Source organism: Podarcis raffonei, chromosome 9 (genome assembly GCF_027172205.1).
Source record: "Podarcis raffonei isolate rPodRaf1 chromosome 9, rPodRaf1.pri, whole genome shotgun sequence".
Lineage (NCBI taxonomy): Eukaryota > Metazoa > Chordata > Lepidosauria > Squamata > Lacertidae > Podarcis > Podarcis raffonei.
In genome coordinates, this window is record NC_070610.1 from 68,568,706 (window position 1) to 68,584,598 (window position 15,893).

General features: G+C 44.5%; 1 protein-coding gene and 1 long non-coding RNA gene across 5 annotated transcripts in view; one reads left to right on the plus strand and one right to left on the minus strand.

Moving 5' to 3' along the window:
- CFAP299 (cilia and flagella associated protein 299) overlaps positions 1–15,893 on the minus strand; it is a 353,465-nt gene that overhangs the window by 300,032 nt on the left and 37,540 nt on the right. The window lies entirely within an intron of this gene.
- LOC128421456 (uncharacterized) lies at positions 9,767–11,498 on the plus strand. 3 transcript variants are annotated; one of them, XR_008332320.1, is made up of 3 exons: positions 9,767–10,391; positions 10,560–11,161; positions 11,330–11,498. It is a non-coding gene; the product is annotated as an uncharacterized LOC128421456 (long non-coding RNA). The 3 variants fall into 3 exon arrangements; XR_008332322.1 differs by having other exon boundaries at positions 10,560–11,007; XR_008332321.1 differs by lacking the exon at positions 11,330–11,498 and having other exon boundaries at positions 10,560–10,699; positions 11,022–11,301.

Genomic DNA, 15,893 nt, shown 5'->3' on the forward strand with positions numbered 1-15,893 from the left:
GTTTTATCGTTCTCTTCCCTCTGAACAGCTGAACGCTCTTCCCCCACCTCGATGCCATATCACAAAGTGCTTTTGAAACTCCCTTCAGATTTCAAAAACCGTTTGCCATGTGGAATGGAGGAGCAGATGAGTATAATGAAAAGCAAGTCTACGGCTCCCTTGGGCTTAACGAACTGGTTCCAAGACTCTTTGGATCCTGGGTAATAACATTATTTAAAATAATAATAATACAATTGTCTAGATTTATAATCTGACCACCGAAGGAAGAGAGTGATGGGATTTCAGTCCAAATAACAAATAAAAAATCACTGATATATGAAGTATTTTGTAACTCTTCCACTAGAGAAGCAAATCAGACTACGGACCAAGAATGCAGTTTTATTATGGGGTCTGGAGGGTAAGATTAATACATTTAATCGTAAGGTGTTATGAACTGTGCATCTAATTTTGAAATCACAGGGAAGCTTCAGCATAGCTCCCTCGTGCCATCCAGTAACACCTAAAATTCTCATCTGGTTTGGTCCGTTCAGGTTGGCTATAAAACAGATACTGAATGGCATACTTGGAGGTGACATAACCTATATAGAAACCTTGTCCAAAATGGCACTTGAGAAGAACTAATAAGGTCACTTGTGACCCATGTTGCAGGAAGGACTTGCCAGCCATATATCTGCTGCTGAGTGATTAACATGCAAATTCACCTGTATGACATGATGCAAGAGATAAGTGATGTGAAACCAGGAACGGGGTGGAGAGAGAAGGTTCCCCAAAGAAAACTGAAATGTATTAGTCAATGCAGGAATAATCAGTCAACACATCTGTTAAGAAGAAGAGTTTGGATTTGATATCCCGCTTTATCACTACCCGAAGGAGTCTCAAAGCGGCTAACATTCTCCTTTCCCTTCCTCCCCAACAAAAAACACTCTGTGAGGTGAGTGGGGCTGAGAGACTTCAAAGAAGTGTGACTGGCTCAAGGTCAGCCAGCAGCTGAATGTGGAGGAGCGGAGACACAAGCCCGGTTCCCCAGATTACGAGTCTACCGCTCTTAACCACTACACCATGCTGGAATTGCTGCTGGAAAACTGATTCTTCATAGCAGTTGTGAACACCCCGTAAGGCATGATCACTACCTTACACATGAAGCTGTTCAGTAGGAATAGTCACTAGGAACCCAATATGCCATTGTGTTAACTTTGGGGCGGCGCATGAATTATGAAGTTATGAGTTATGATGTTATGAGTTATGAAGGCTTCTCTAAATCACCCCATAGTTCTAGTTAAAGAAGAAGAAGAAGAAGAGGAGGAGGAGGAGGAGGAGGAGGAGGAGGAGGAGGAGGAGGAGTTTGGATTTGATATCCCGCCTTTCACTCCCCTTCAGGAGTCTCAAAGCGGCTAACATTCTCCTTTCCCTTCCTCCCCCACAACAAACACTCTGTGAGGTGAGTGGGGCTGAGAGACTTCAGAGAAGTGTGACTAGCCCAAGGTCACCCAGCAGCTGCATGTGGAGGAGTGGAGAAGCGAACCCGGTTCACCAGATTACGAGACTACCGCTCTTAACCACTATACCACACTGGCTCTAAAGGTAGGTAGCCGTGTTGGTCTGCCGTAGTTGAAACAAAATAAAAAAATTCCTTCCAGTAGTACCTTAGAGACCAACTAAGTTTGTTATTGGTATGAGCTTTCATGTGCACGCACACTTCTTCAGATACCCTGCATGCACACGAAAGCTCATACCAATAACAAACTTAGTTGGTCTCTAAGGTGCTACTAGGGATGCGGGTGGTGCTGTGGGTTAAACCACAGAGCCTAGGACTTGCCAATCAGAAGGTCGGCGGTTCGAATCCCCGCGACAGGGTGAGCTCCCGTTGCTCGGTCCCTGCTCCTGCCAACCTAGCAGTTTGAAAGCACATCAAAGTGCAAGTAGAGAAATAGGTACTGCTCTAGCGGGAAGGTAAACGGTGTTTCCATGCGCTGCTCTGGTTTGCCAGAAGCAGCTTAGTCATGCTGGCCACATGACCTGGAAGCTGTACACCGGCTCCCTTGGCCAATAAAGCGAGATGAGCACCGCAACCCCAGAGTCAGTTATGACTGGACCTAATGGTCAGGGGTCCCTTTATCTTAAGGTGCTACTGGAAAGAAATTTTATATTTTGTTTCGACTAAATCACTCCAGTTCAACATGTGGCCAGGGCAATTTTCTCCATGCCACCACAAAGGAAGGCCAGCAGTTTATCATAAGTTCATGGAACCTGGTCAAGGGCCCTAGGCATATCAGAAGCTGTTTTGAACTTCCCAAAGAGGTGGCAACACAGGAGGTCCAATTGACGAGCGATTGCCGATGTGTGGGTCCTTTATATGATGGCCAATGTTTCCAAAGAGCCCTTCTCATCAGCATGGCAAAGACTGTCCAGCATTCAGTGGGACTGGACATTCTGCTTTGAAGAGCAATAACTAAATCTGTATTGCAAACTACTTTTGGCGTTCTCAGGTGTCAAGAACTGTGAAAAAGAGTAGTGGAGACAATAGGTGTATTGCTCCTTTTTTATCTGTTTGCTATGTAACACACATACACAAAAACCTTAATATAACTTATTTTGAAAAAAGCACCATGATTAGCAGACAGAACACTGCTAATCTGTAAACGAAGAAGTCAAAAGCCAGCAGGGCACAGTACTCTGTACTGGGTCTCTCGCTATGAGGTCTATAAACCCGAAAAGAAAAAGCAGAAGGCTGATCTAAAGGCAAAACCATCTTACTCTGAAAAGATGCAAGATGTAATTCAGGTCGAAATTGAGTTAGGGCTTGTTTATAATGGAGATGCAACAGTCTTTTGCATCTTAGTTTACTCCTGCAAGACACAGTCTTGAACACTAAGAGGACAGATGGTAAGCTTTCCTGCACAACCACTACTGTTTAGATACTTAGGAAGAACCATATGTTTGCTTTTGTAGTAAAGAAATGTGTGGGAAGGACTTCGTTCCACAAAAATCTACCAAACAGCTGATGAATGCACATAAGCCATAAAAAGCCCTGTTTGCAATGAGAGGAAACGGATATGGCTACAAACCTCTACCGATGAGAGACAAACAACAGACATCTTGTTAAAAGGAAGACACAGATCATTCCCCAACTGCACATGGCAGCAAAGGTCATAATTAGGGAGGAATCCCACTATTTATTGATTCCAGGCTGAAGAGTAGATGTATGACTCTTACATTGCCCTCTAAAGTCTAGCTATTTTTCTGAGGCCCTGATCCTGAAAGCTCAGCTTGGCATTACTGCAACCTTGTCCTACTCAGTCAGGAAAGGTAAAGCTAGCCAGCATGTGCCTCTAACCCTAGAGAAATAACACAGCCATCATGGTTTGTAGCCATGAATAGCCTTATCCTCTGTGAATTTACTAATACTCATCTAAAGTGATCCAAGTTGGTGTCATTATTACATCTTATAGCAGCCTTTCTCAACCTGTGGGTCCCCAGATGTTGTTGGACTACAACTCCCATCATCCCTAGCTAGCAAGGCCAGAACTCAGGGATGATGGGAGTTGTAGTCCAACAACATCTGGGGACCCACAGGTTGAGAACCGCTGCTCAGAGTCATAGAAGGGTCCTTGGGGATCATCTACAGGTCGCTGTCCCATGCAGGGATCGAACCTGTGACCTTGCTATTATCAGCACCATGCTCTAACCAACTGAGCTACCCAGTGGAGCGAATTCCATAGCTGAATATGTGCTCCATGGAGAAGTACAGTAGTACCTTGGTTCTCAAACTTAATCTGTTCCGGAAGTCCATTCCAAAACCAAAGCGTTCCAGAACCAAGGCATGCTTTCCCATAGAAAGTAATGCAAAACGAATTAATCCATTCCAGACTTTTAAAAACAACCCCTAAAACAGCCATTTAACATGAATTTTACTATCTAAAGAGACCATTGATCCATAAAATGAAAGCAATAATCAATGTACTGTACTATAAAATAAATAAGACAGTATTGCAGATGATAAAAATGAAAAGTTCCCCCCCCCTTCCCTGCACTGATGATAGTCATTGTTTGGATGGGGGGCTTTTATCTATTTCCGCAGTCACACAATCAATCAATCAATCAATCAATCAATCAGTAGCTGAACTGGGTTCCACACAGTCACAAAAACAAATTAACCAAAAAAGCCTCACAAATAAAAAAGCAAAAGCGCCAAACTTAATCCATTCCAGAAATCTGCTTCACTTCTGAAATGTTCAAAAACCAAGGTGTAGCTTCTGATTGGTGCAGGCACCCCAGAAAAATAGCCAACAGCTGAATGGGACGTTCGGCTTCCAAAAATTGTTTGAAAACTGGAACACTTACTTCCGGGCTTTCATAGTTTGAGAACCAAGGCATTTGAGAACCAAGGTACCACTGTACTTCCTTTTATCTGCTCTTGGTCTTCCAACATTCAGCTTCAATCCCGGGCTCCAGTATTATAGGAGATAGAGGAAAAACTTGCCACAAAAGGTTATAGAGAGGGAAACAAAGGTCTTGCCCTTGTTTGTTCCTCTATAAATCCTTTGTGGCAAGTTGCCAAAGCCATTCTCATTCAAGAAAACAGTGTGCTCTTGTGCTTTACTTGGATAGCTTAATCATATTTCCACAACTATAGTTAAGTGACTTAAAATGGCATCACCAACGAAGGGAGCGGTGGAAGTTTTGAAAAGAGGATAGAGGTGAAATGTTCAAGATCTTAAGCCTTCCTGGAAGTCATGACCTCAGCCTTGGAAACCTGTGCTCTAACCTCAAATGCAAGAAACCTGACTGTTCTTTCTCAGAGACACTCCCAAAGATCAAAAGGAGTCGCTACAGTTCAGCTCTGGTGAGCACCAGCACAGACTTAGTCCTGTAGAAGGGCTCCAATACAGCAAACCACAATTTTGCACCGAGTAATGCTTGCATCAACAAGTGAAACTTTGGTATCATTCTGCTCTGAAGTGTTTTTATTTCAGATAATGCAACTAAAAGCAAGCAAACTTACTCGGAGCTATAAAAACGAAGGGGGAGGGAATGAATAGAGAGTACCTTAGCTTTATGATTCCTCTTGTATTTTCGTTTTTTGAGTGGCATGACTTGAGATATCATAAATCATAGCATGGGATCAGTGTTCCTAAGTTGTTTATAAAGGCAGCTGATTTTTCGTGGTACCAGATCACAGAAACACATGTTCTTCGGGGGGGGGGGATGTATTATTTAAATTGAAAAATACTGGGTGATTTTCCCATGAGGTAGTCCTTGCACAGGAAGGTCATTTATAAAGCCTTTCAACGTTTACATCATATGGTGCTGCATCAAAAATGCTTTTTGAGCTGCGCAAGGGGAATGTTTTATCATGCCGACAAGTCTGTCTTTGCAAATAATAAGTCATCGCAGTAAATCTGCACACACAGCCTGTCATTTTGGGCTGCAATCCTGCAGATCATCTGTGATGTGCACAACACACTGCCAGTTTGAAACAATCTCATAGCTCAGATATATCCCAGTAATGGGAAACACTGGATTTTATACTCGCCTGCTGTGGGAACTCATGTTGAATTCGTGCGTTTTATAATGCTATTGCAAGTAATAATAATAATAATAATAATTTATTATTTGTACCCCGCCCATCTGGCTGGGTTTCCCCAGCCACTCTGGGTGGCTTCCACAAAGACCAAAAATACACTAAGATGTCACACATTAAAAACTTCCCTGAACTGGGCTGCCTTAAGATGTCTTCTGAATGTCAGGTAGTTGTTGTTCTCTTTGACATCTGATGGGAGGGCGTCCACAGGGCGGGCGCCACTACCGAGAAGGGCCTCTGCCTGGTTCCCTGTAGCGTTGCTTCTCGCAATGAGGGAACCGCCAGAAGGCCCTCGGCGCTGGACCTCAGCGTCCGGGCAGAATGATGGAGGTGGAGACGCTCCTTCAGGTATACTGGGCCGAGGCCGTTTAGGGCTTTAAAGGTCAGCACCAACACTTTGAATTGTGTTCAGAAACGTACTGGAAGCCAATGTAGGTCTTTCAAGACCAGTGTTATATGGTCTTGGTGGCCGCGCCCAGTCACCAGTCTAGCTGCCGCATTCTGGATTAGTTGTAGTTTCCGGGTCACCTTCAGAGGTAGCCCCACGTAGAGCACATTGCAGTAGTCCAAGTGGGAGATAACTAGAGCATGCACCACTCTGGCGAGACAGTCCATGGGCAGGTAGGGTCTCAGTCTGCGTTCCAGGTGGAGCTGGTAGACAGCTGCCCGGGATACAGAATTGACCTGCACCTCCATGGACAGCTGTGAGTCTGCGCCTGCAAGTGAGGAAAGCAGTTCTAGGGCAGTTCTAGGGTTGGCACTTTTAAAAAAAAAAAGCCTTTCATATGACAGCATCCATCCTAGCAACCTCACAGCTGGGCACCGAGAATTAGATAGACAATGCAAACTCACTTATCTGAATGAAGCAAAATCACATAGTTAATAGTAATTAGGGCTGAACGATATGTTGGTAACACATGCAATAATAATGTATCAGGAGCCACAATGGGGTGGGAAGCAATGGAGATGGAGATACAGTAGAAAACTAGGGACCCCATTTCTTAGTTTCAAATCTCCTCCTCCTAAAGAGGCACATTTCCATCATGCAAATTTGTGGCAACGTGGAGCTCTGCTCTGTGTAGCTCAGGCTGAAGTTCTCAGCATGTTGCCTGCAAGGATCAGACCCACAGCATGGACAGATCATTTAGACGTGCCATGCTGACTGGGACTGATGGAAGTCAGAGTCCAGGAACATCTGGAGGACCACACGTTCCCCATTCCCATGCTAGATAAAAGCTACGCAGATAGGCCTACAAAGATGCTAAGAATTGCTGGTCCTGAAAGTTGTGCTATATTGTGTGTGGAACTTGCAGGGTAGGGCTGGGTGATATATCAATATATCATCCAAAACCAGTTTGAAGGTAAAGGGACCCCTGACCGTTAGGTCCAGTTGTTGACCGACTCTGGGGTTGTGGCACTCATCTTGCTTTATTGGCTGAGGGAGCTGGCGTACAACTTCCGGGTCATGTGGCCAGCATGACTAAGCTGCTTCTGGCAAACCAGAGCAGCGCACGGAAACACCGTTTACCTTCCCGCTAGAGCAGTACCTATTTATCTACTTGCACTTTGATGTGCTTTCAAACTGCTAGGTTGGCAGGAGCTGGGACCGAGCAACGGGAGCTCACCCTGTCGCGGGGATTCGAACCGCCGACCTTCTGATTGGCAAGTCCTAGGCTCAGTGGTTTAGACCACAGCGCCACCCGTTTCCCTAGTTTCAAGTTTATGTCATGGTAAATTGAGAAATGAAATAAATTAGGATGTTGCTAGCCCAAAGATGGAAAAGTGAAGAAATACCAACTAAAGAAGAATGGCTACAAAAATTGATGGAATATGCTGAAATGGTGAAGCTAAAAGAAAGACTCAGAGGCAAAGACAACAGAGAATTCAAAAAAGATTGGGAACCATTTTTATGTAAAAAAATGGGAAACTCAATAAAAAAATTACGAAAAAAGATTATATCATGATATCGGTTTTATAGTTTTTGACCTGGAAATATATCATGAATCACGGTGTGTGTGGGCTATGCAAAAATCACAATGTGGGAAAAACAGTGAAGCCAGTCAACATAGCTCCATCCTTATTTCAGACATTGTGATATATCAGTATACCAGTGGTACCTCGGTTTAAGAACTTAATTCATTCTGGAGGTCCGTTCTTAACCTGAAACTGTTCTTAACCTGAAGCACCACTTTAGCTAATGGGGCCTTCTGCTGCCGCCATGCTGCCGGAGCACGATTTCTGTTCTCATCCTGAAGCAAAGTTCTTAACCCGAGGTAATATTTCTGGGTTAGCGGAGTCTGTAACCTGAAGCATCTGTAACCTGAAGCATATGTAACCCGAGGTACCGCTGTATTGTGATGTCTAGCTGGTGATATATCACAAAGTTGAAAGCCAGATATCACCCAGCCCTATAGCAGGGCATTCTTTACATAACCAAATTCTTTTCCAAGAGAGCACACTGGGAGCCTGTAGTATCGCTTGTCAAGGCATGCGATCATTTTCTTTATAGTCAAAAGGGTTAAGCATGTATTATTATGGGAGTTCGGCCACAAGTGCTGGTCTCAAAGCAGCATCAGTCCTATTGTCCCAAATTCAGATCATCATTTTCCTAAACTATGGCTGTCATCTGCATACAGTGTTTATCAGGCAAAACTGGCTTCAACTGTTACCCTATGAAATGGACATACCGTATTTTTTGCTCTATAAGACTCACTTTTTCCCTCCTAAAAAGTAAGGGAAAATGTGTGTGCGTCTTATGGAGCGAATGCAGGTTGTGCAGCTATCCCAGAAGCCAGAACAGCAAGAGGGATTGCTGCTTTCACTGCTTTCACCCTCTTGCTGTTCTGGCTTCTGAGATTCAGAATATTTTTTTTCTTGTTTTCCTCCTCCAAAAACTAGGTGAGTCTTGTGGTCTGGTGCGTCTTATAGAGCGAAAAATACGGTAATTCCTGTCCTAGCATAGCAAGGCATAGCAATCTCTTCAGTCCATTGCTCCTTATGAACAACCAGGTAATATAAAAAAGTCTGAAAGGAAATCCACTTTGCCTAACAGCAGCTTCATTCACAAACACACTGTTACTCAGTCAGGCTTCCGGACAGTATGAACTTGGCTAAGCTTATTCGTGTTAAGTTGCCATTCAAAAGCATGCGCCTCTTGATAAACCACAAGGCAGCAGCCCCTGATAGTTGCATCGACCGAGTTTCAATGGAAACAGAGAAGTTAAAAAATGGCACTTCCTCATCCACCTGGATTTTGCAAGGGAGCTTCCCTGAAGAATAGCCTACAAAATCTAATTCCCAGTTCCACTTGTCCTTTTTGTTTTGAAGAGAAAATTATGGCAGACACAGTCGACCAGTCATGTGTTGCAGCTTACCGGGTACCTGATAACTTCTTTTGTTTTCGAAATTACAGGAAGGACGGAAGTGTGCCAAAGCACTGGTAGGCTGCAGCTGGAGCACTGTGCTTGACTGGTGAGTCACCGGTTGTCCTGGTTTGCACCATGGCAATAAAAATGCACTTTTGTGAAGGAAAGGAACTGCATAAACATAGACTCTAGGTTTTAATCAGCAGTCAAAAGCTTTTAGAGAACCCAAACTTCTCCAGATACATTCTTGAGAGAGAGCCAGTGTGGTGTAGTGGTTAAGAGCGGTAGACTTGTAATCTGGGGAACCGGGTTCGCATCTCTGCTCTTCCACATGCAGCTACTGGGTGACCTTGGGCTAGTCACACTTCTCTGAAGTCTCTCAGCCCCACTCACCTCACAGAGTGTTTGTTGTGGGGGATGAAGGGAAAGGAGAATGTTAGCCGCTTTGAGACTCCTTAGGGTAGTGATAAATTGAGATATCAAATCCAAACTCCTCCTCTTCTTGTTGTTACTCACTTTGTCCTTCTGTGCTTTACGGGCAATATCTGTGGTTCTAGAACCAGAGAGACAGTTCTCAGGTTATCAGCCATGGTGCTTGCTTTTAGGTTAGCTATGTGAGGTCCCTGCACCCAGCTTCCATTCATGTGAAATCCAATTTTATACCGAGAAACTAATAGCTGGTAAACCTTAGCACATGTGATATTGGTTCCCTTGTTATGTACATCCTTTGCATGCAGAAAGGTAAAGCTTGCTCTCTCTTTTTTTGCATTTCCAGCCTCTGTCCTCACATTACGCAAACCAGCATTACTAAAAGAAGTACCGTATTTTCCCCTCTATAACACGCAGATTTTTTCTCCTAAAAAGGAAGGGGAAATGTTTGTGCGTGTTATTGAGCGAATGTGTGGTCCCTGGAGCCAAATGGTGCGAGGGGAGGCAAAAAAAATCAGGCAAAAATCAAATCGCGCGTCTCGGAGAAGGGAAACCTGAAAAGAGGAAGCGGCTGCTTTCCTGCATTCTGCCTCAGGGTCTTACTGCCCACCCTCCTCTGTTTCTTTGCTGTGTTTGCTCAAACGGAACAAAGAGCAGGGAAAGCCCCTCCCCTCCAGGCAAGCAGAGGGGAAAGCAGAGTGTCGTCTCTGTGCTCCGGTGCTGCTGAAAACATGCAGGAGGGAGAGAGAGCGAGAAAGAGAGAGAGAGAGCGCGAGCTGGCTGGCTTGGGTGGGTAGGTGAGGGAAAACTTTTGCCTTCCTTTCCTCCCTCCCGTTATACCCCTCTCCTGCATTCTTAGCCAGCTGCTTCTCTGCACACCCCTCTCCTGCTCCTTGTCCCTTCTGTGTTTTTCCTTCCCTCCCCACTTAAAATGTGGTTAAAAAGCATGGATCCACATGGATCCTCAGGATCTTTGCATTGGGTCACCCCAAATTCACCATCAGATCACATAGCATGTCCATGGCTACAGCCTGCCTCCCAAAAATCACGCACCCACTGTTGCCTGGGGCTGCAATGGTGCAAAAATGTGGTTAAAAAGCATGGAACCACATGGATCCTCAGGATCTTTGCATTGGGTCACCCCAAATTCACCATCAGATCACATAGCATGTCCATGGCTACAGCCTGCCCCCCAAAAATCACACACCCACTGTTGCCTGGGGCTGCAATGGTGCAAAAATGTGGTTACAAAGCATGGATCTACATGGATCCTCAGGATCTTTGCATTGGGTCACCCCAAATTCACCATCAGATCACATAGCATGTCCATGGCTACAGCCTGCCCCCCAAAAATCATGCACCCACTGTTGCCTGGGGCTGCAATGGTGCAAAAATGTGGTTAAAAAGCATGGATCCACATGGATCCTCAGGATTTTTGCATTGGGTCACCCCAAATTCACCATCAGATCACATAGCATGTCCATGGCTACAGCCTGCCCCCCAAAAATCATGCACCCACTGTTGCCTGGGGCTGCAATGGTGCAAAAATGTGGTTAAAAAGCATGGATCCACATGGATCCTCAGGATTTTTGCATTGGGTCACCCCAAATTCACCATCAGATCACATAGCATGTCCATGGCTACAGCCTGCCCCCCAAAAATCACACACCCACTGTTGCCTGGGGCTGCAATGGTGCAAAAATGTGGTTACAAAGCATGGATCTACATGGATCCTCAGGATCTTTGCATTGGGTCACCCCAAATTCACCATCAGATCACATAGCATGTCCATGGCTACAGCCTGCCCCCCCAAAATCACGCACCCACTGTTGCCTGGGGCTGCAATGGTGCAAAAATGTGGTTACAAAGCATGGATCTACATGGATCCTCAGGATCTTTGCATTGGGTCACCCCAAATTCACCATCAGATCGCATAGCATGTCCATGGCTACAGCCTGCCCCCCAAAAATCACACACCCACTGTTGCCTGGGGCTGCAATGGTGCAAAAATGTGGTTACAAAACATGGATCCACATGGATCCTCAGGATCTTTGCATTGGGTCAGCCCAAATTCACCATCAGAGCACATAGCATGTCCATGGCTACAGCCTGCCCCCCCAAAATCATGCACCCACTGTTGCCTGGGGCTGCAATGGTGCAAAAACGTGGTTACAAAGCATGGATCCACAGGGATTCTCAGGATTTTTGCATTGGGTCACCCCAAATTCACCATCAGATCACATGTCTGTGGCCACAGCATGAAGCACAAAAATGATACATCCACTGTTTCATTCAGAATGTTTTTTCCCTTGTTTTCCTCCTCTAAAAACGATGTGCGCATTATGGTCAGGTGCGTGTTATAGAGCGAAAAATACGGTACTTTGAACAGGCAAGAAGAGGCCAAGGAACTAGGAAAAGAACATTGGTGGACATTGTCGTGGAGAAACTAATTATGATAAGCTATAATTAACATTATTGTGGGGGGGGGGTTTTAAAAAAAAGTGTCTCGCCTCTATAAAGCTTAAGGTAGCTTAAACAAAAATAAAATAATTAATAAGATAATAAAATATAAAAACAAATCAATCAAAAGTAAAGCTCAACAACAGTCAACAGGAGCAGCAACATAGGGTGAGAGTGCCTACTCTCCAGGCATAAGCCTTCAAAACAATCACAAACTCAAATCTGTGTGCTACAGAAATGAAAGAACAATCTCCATTTCCCACATTCTGTCCTGCTTTAGCCAAGTTAACCCACACATAAAGGTAAAGGTACCCCTGACCATTAGGTCCAGTCATGGACGACTCTGGGGTTGCGGCGCTCATCTCGCTTTATTGGCCGAGGGAGCCAGCGTACAGCTTCCAGGTCATGTGGCCAGCATGACTAAGCCGCTTCTGGTGAACCAGAGCAGCACACGGAAATGCCGTTTACCTTCCCACCGGAGCGGTACCTATTTATCTACTTGCACTTTGACGTGCTTTCGAACTGCTAGGTGGGCAGGAGCAGGGACCGAACAATGGGAGCTCACCCCATTGTGGGGATTCGAACCACCAACCTTCTGATCGGCAAGCCCAAGAGGCTCAGTGGTTTAGACCACAGCGCCACCTGTGTACACATACCTACAGACAAAAAAAACATTATTGGCGTCATTCATGAAAGCATCCATATTTGCCATTGCTTGCATCTGTGACAATAAGCCACAGCCTGGACATCTAGTACATGTATCTATGCAAGCAACAAACATTCTAACATTTGCATAAATCCTATATTTTCAAACATCCATCCGGCATTTGTGCATGAAGCTATTTTGGGGATACACCAAAAAATAATAATATCCATATTGACAGAAGGCTCTTTGATATAAAATTAGTAAGTTAGAGTATCTTGGGGACTGCATCCAGTGTCCATAAAATTCCAGGAGGTGCCCAGCATAACCCCCTAATCCATCCACATCTCCTAATGTGGCACATTACTTATTTAGTCAACCTATAGACTTCTTACTGTATGCAGAAGCCATCGGTGGCCACAAGACATGATATCTATGGTCCACCTCCACTATTGGAGGCAATATGTCTCTAAATATGAGTTGCTGTTGCAGGTCCTGCTTGTAGACACCCCCTTTGGCCAGTCTGTTGGCCATTGTGACAACAGGATGCTGGACTAAATGGGCCACTGGACTGATCCAGCTGGACTTTTCTTAGGAAGGAATAAAAGGCTGTGCTACAACTAAGAGGGAAAGACTCCAACATGCAGAGCAAGAGCAATCCAATAGAGAGAGAGAGAGAGAGAGAGAGAGAGAGAGAGAGAGAGCCAGTCAATCAAATACAAAATATATTAAAAATAAGAAGCAGTATGGCCAAAGTCAGGAAATGCCCAGGTGGGTGGGGAATTCATTTCTAGTAAGCAACTGAAACATGCTATAGATGGGGAGTCCAGAGAACAGCTACCACCTGGGAAACTGTATCGCTGTGTTGTGTTTCTGCTCAGTGGAGGTGCGAGGATCGCGGCACGGCTGGCATGCGATCTCAATGATCATATGGTTCTATGCAATTGCAGCTGAATTCTTTCAGGCATGGCAAGTCAAAGGAAAGAAGAAGAAGAAGAGAAGAGTTTGGATTTGATATTCCGCCTTTCACTCCCCTTCAGGAGTCTCAAAGCAGCTAACAATCTCCTTTCCCTTCCTCCCCCACAACAAACATTCTGTGAGGTGAGTGGGGCTGAGAGACTTCAGAGAAGTGTGACTAGCCCAAGGTTACCCAGCAGCTGCATGTGGAGGAGCGGGGAATCGAACCCAGTTCACCAGATTACGAGTCCACCACTCTTAACCACTACACCACACTGGCTCTCCATGGAATGTTTTACTGTATTCCATCCACTGCGGCAGAGGTTTGGTCAGAATTCTCTGCTTCATCAACTTGCTTCCTTTTGCACAGATGTCAGGAGGGAAGAATTCTGACATTTCCTCTGTTGCTTTTCACACTGGTGGGAGGAGATGGGGGGGGAGTGCCCTTGCCCTCATGTCTTGGGAGTGACCTGCTGATGTATGTAATGATGGGCTCTGCCAAAACTTTTGCTGCTGCTCGCTAGGGTAGCCGCCTAAATTTCACCTAAGGCAAAATCTGCCAAGACAGCTTGAGGAATTTCAAAGAAAGCCAAAAAAGCTCCCATAAAAGAGTAGCAAAACTCTCTTGGAGGGGTTCCACATTGAGCAGCAAAGTTTATTTAAATCCCCTCCCCGCTAGGTTGCTATGAAAACAGCCCCAAGTAAAGAACTCCAGGTACAGAGTTGCTTCAGGTGAGAAGAAAAAAATCCACGCTGGCTGATCCTTTTGTTTTAAAAAAAGAAAACACTCAGAAAAGGACCTGTTAAAAATCATTTGAAGTACACTCCGGTGGTTAACAAAGGATGAGCACTGCTGGTTTATTTGTTTGGTTTCCAAAGAAACCACATATCACATCGCTCAAAGCAGATTATTGATATATCTAGCGCATAGAATATGGTTTTGATCTCTGGTTAGGCAGAGATCATTTCTTTTTATATATCAGAGGCCCCAGTTACACAACAAGGGGAAAGGTAGGTTTTTCGTATATGTTGGATCTCATCATTCCAGTAAGCTGTGATTGCAATTCTATACACATGAGTGAATGCCACACTGGATATTTCCAAGCAAATATGCATACGCATGTTAATTTGTTGTAGCAAAACAACACAGACACATCCAGTGTTCAAAATTGGCCAGGCGCAATTTTGCACCTGGCTATCAGCCACTTGCGACCAAGTGAAGATGCCCGGGTGCCAAAATGGTGTCGGACGTCTCCACCATCTGGAGGTGCATGCCTGGAGATCCTTGGACCTTGCCTGTTTTCATACACTAGCACACTAGCAACACATCCTGTAGAATGCTGTCTGTTATACTTTATCTGCACAATCAGAACGAACTTCAGGAACCAAAAAGTCGTGTTGAAAAATATGACTTCCAAGCCATCTGGTCCCCAAATGGAAACTAGGCGTTCCGTTTTGGCAACTGTAACCCTGGTTTGAGGAACAATTTGGCACCTAGCTTATATATCTGAGTTTCTAATACTGATGAAGTAAGGTTCATGTCATAACCAACCCTGATTTAAGTATACAGTACTTAAGTCCTTTAACCTTTTTGGGCTTTAACTTATTTAAGTAGATGCTATATTGTGGCATTCCTTTAAATGCGGCTACACTCCCTACCAACATTATATGTATTTCTTTCAAAGTTTTCAAACTCAGGTCCCCCTGTATAAACTTACTCTGTTCCACAGGTGAACATGTAGAGACTGTTGCACTTGGCTGCATGCATACCGGGGCGGTAATCTCACAATTGCATTAGAAAATGTGGATAAATACCAGAACAATGCTTCCCTGCTATATTCCTCTTTTCAAATCCTATTGGGGTGATGCAGGGAAAATAAGGGTGCAAGACAACCCAACTAATCCACTCTGGATCAATGAGGTCCTCTGCCAGGGGGTAATCGGGTTTTGGTGGGAAAGAGAGCTAGGACCACTGCCTCAACAACACCATTTCACAGGGCTTGGTCTAGTGACTATAATGGCATATCTCATCCACAACACTGAACTTGACTAGTTTTAACCCAAGTGGTTCATGTTGCCAAGGGTGAATTATTCTGATGAATGGGCATTTCTCTCCATCATAGAATCATGGGCTTAACATTATTTTAATGTCAGCTCAAGGTGCCATTTCACTAGCTGCCAACACTGCAATGGCTGAACAAGATCAATAATAATAATAATAATAATAATAATAATAATAATAATAATAATTTATTTATGCCCCACCCTTCCCAGTTTAAAAACTCGGCTCAGGGTAGCTAACAGCAAATATAAAACATTGATTAAAATGCTACTTAAAAGCAGCATAAAACAGCATAAAATACAACATAAAATGCAGCATCAATATCAATAAAATTCAAAAATTCAGGGGTCATTTGGTGGGTGGGGACCCAGTCAGTAGACATCAAATGATCACCAG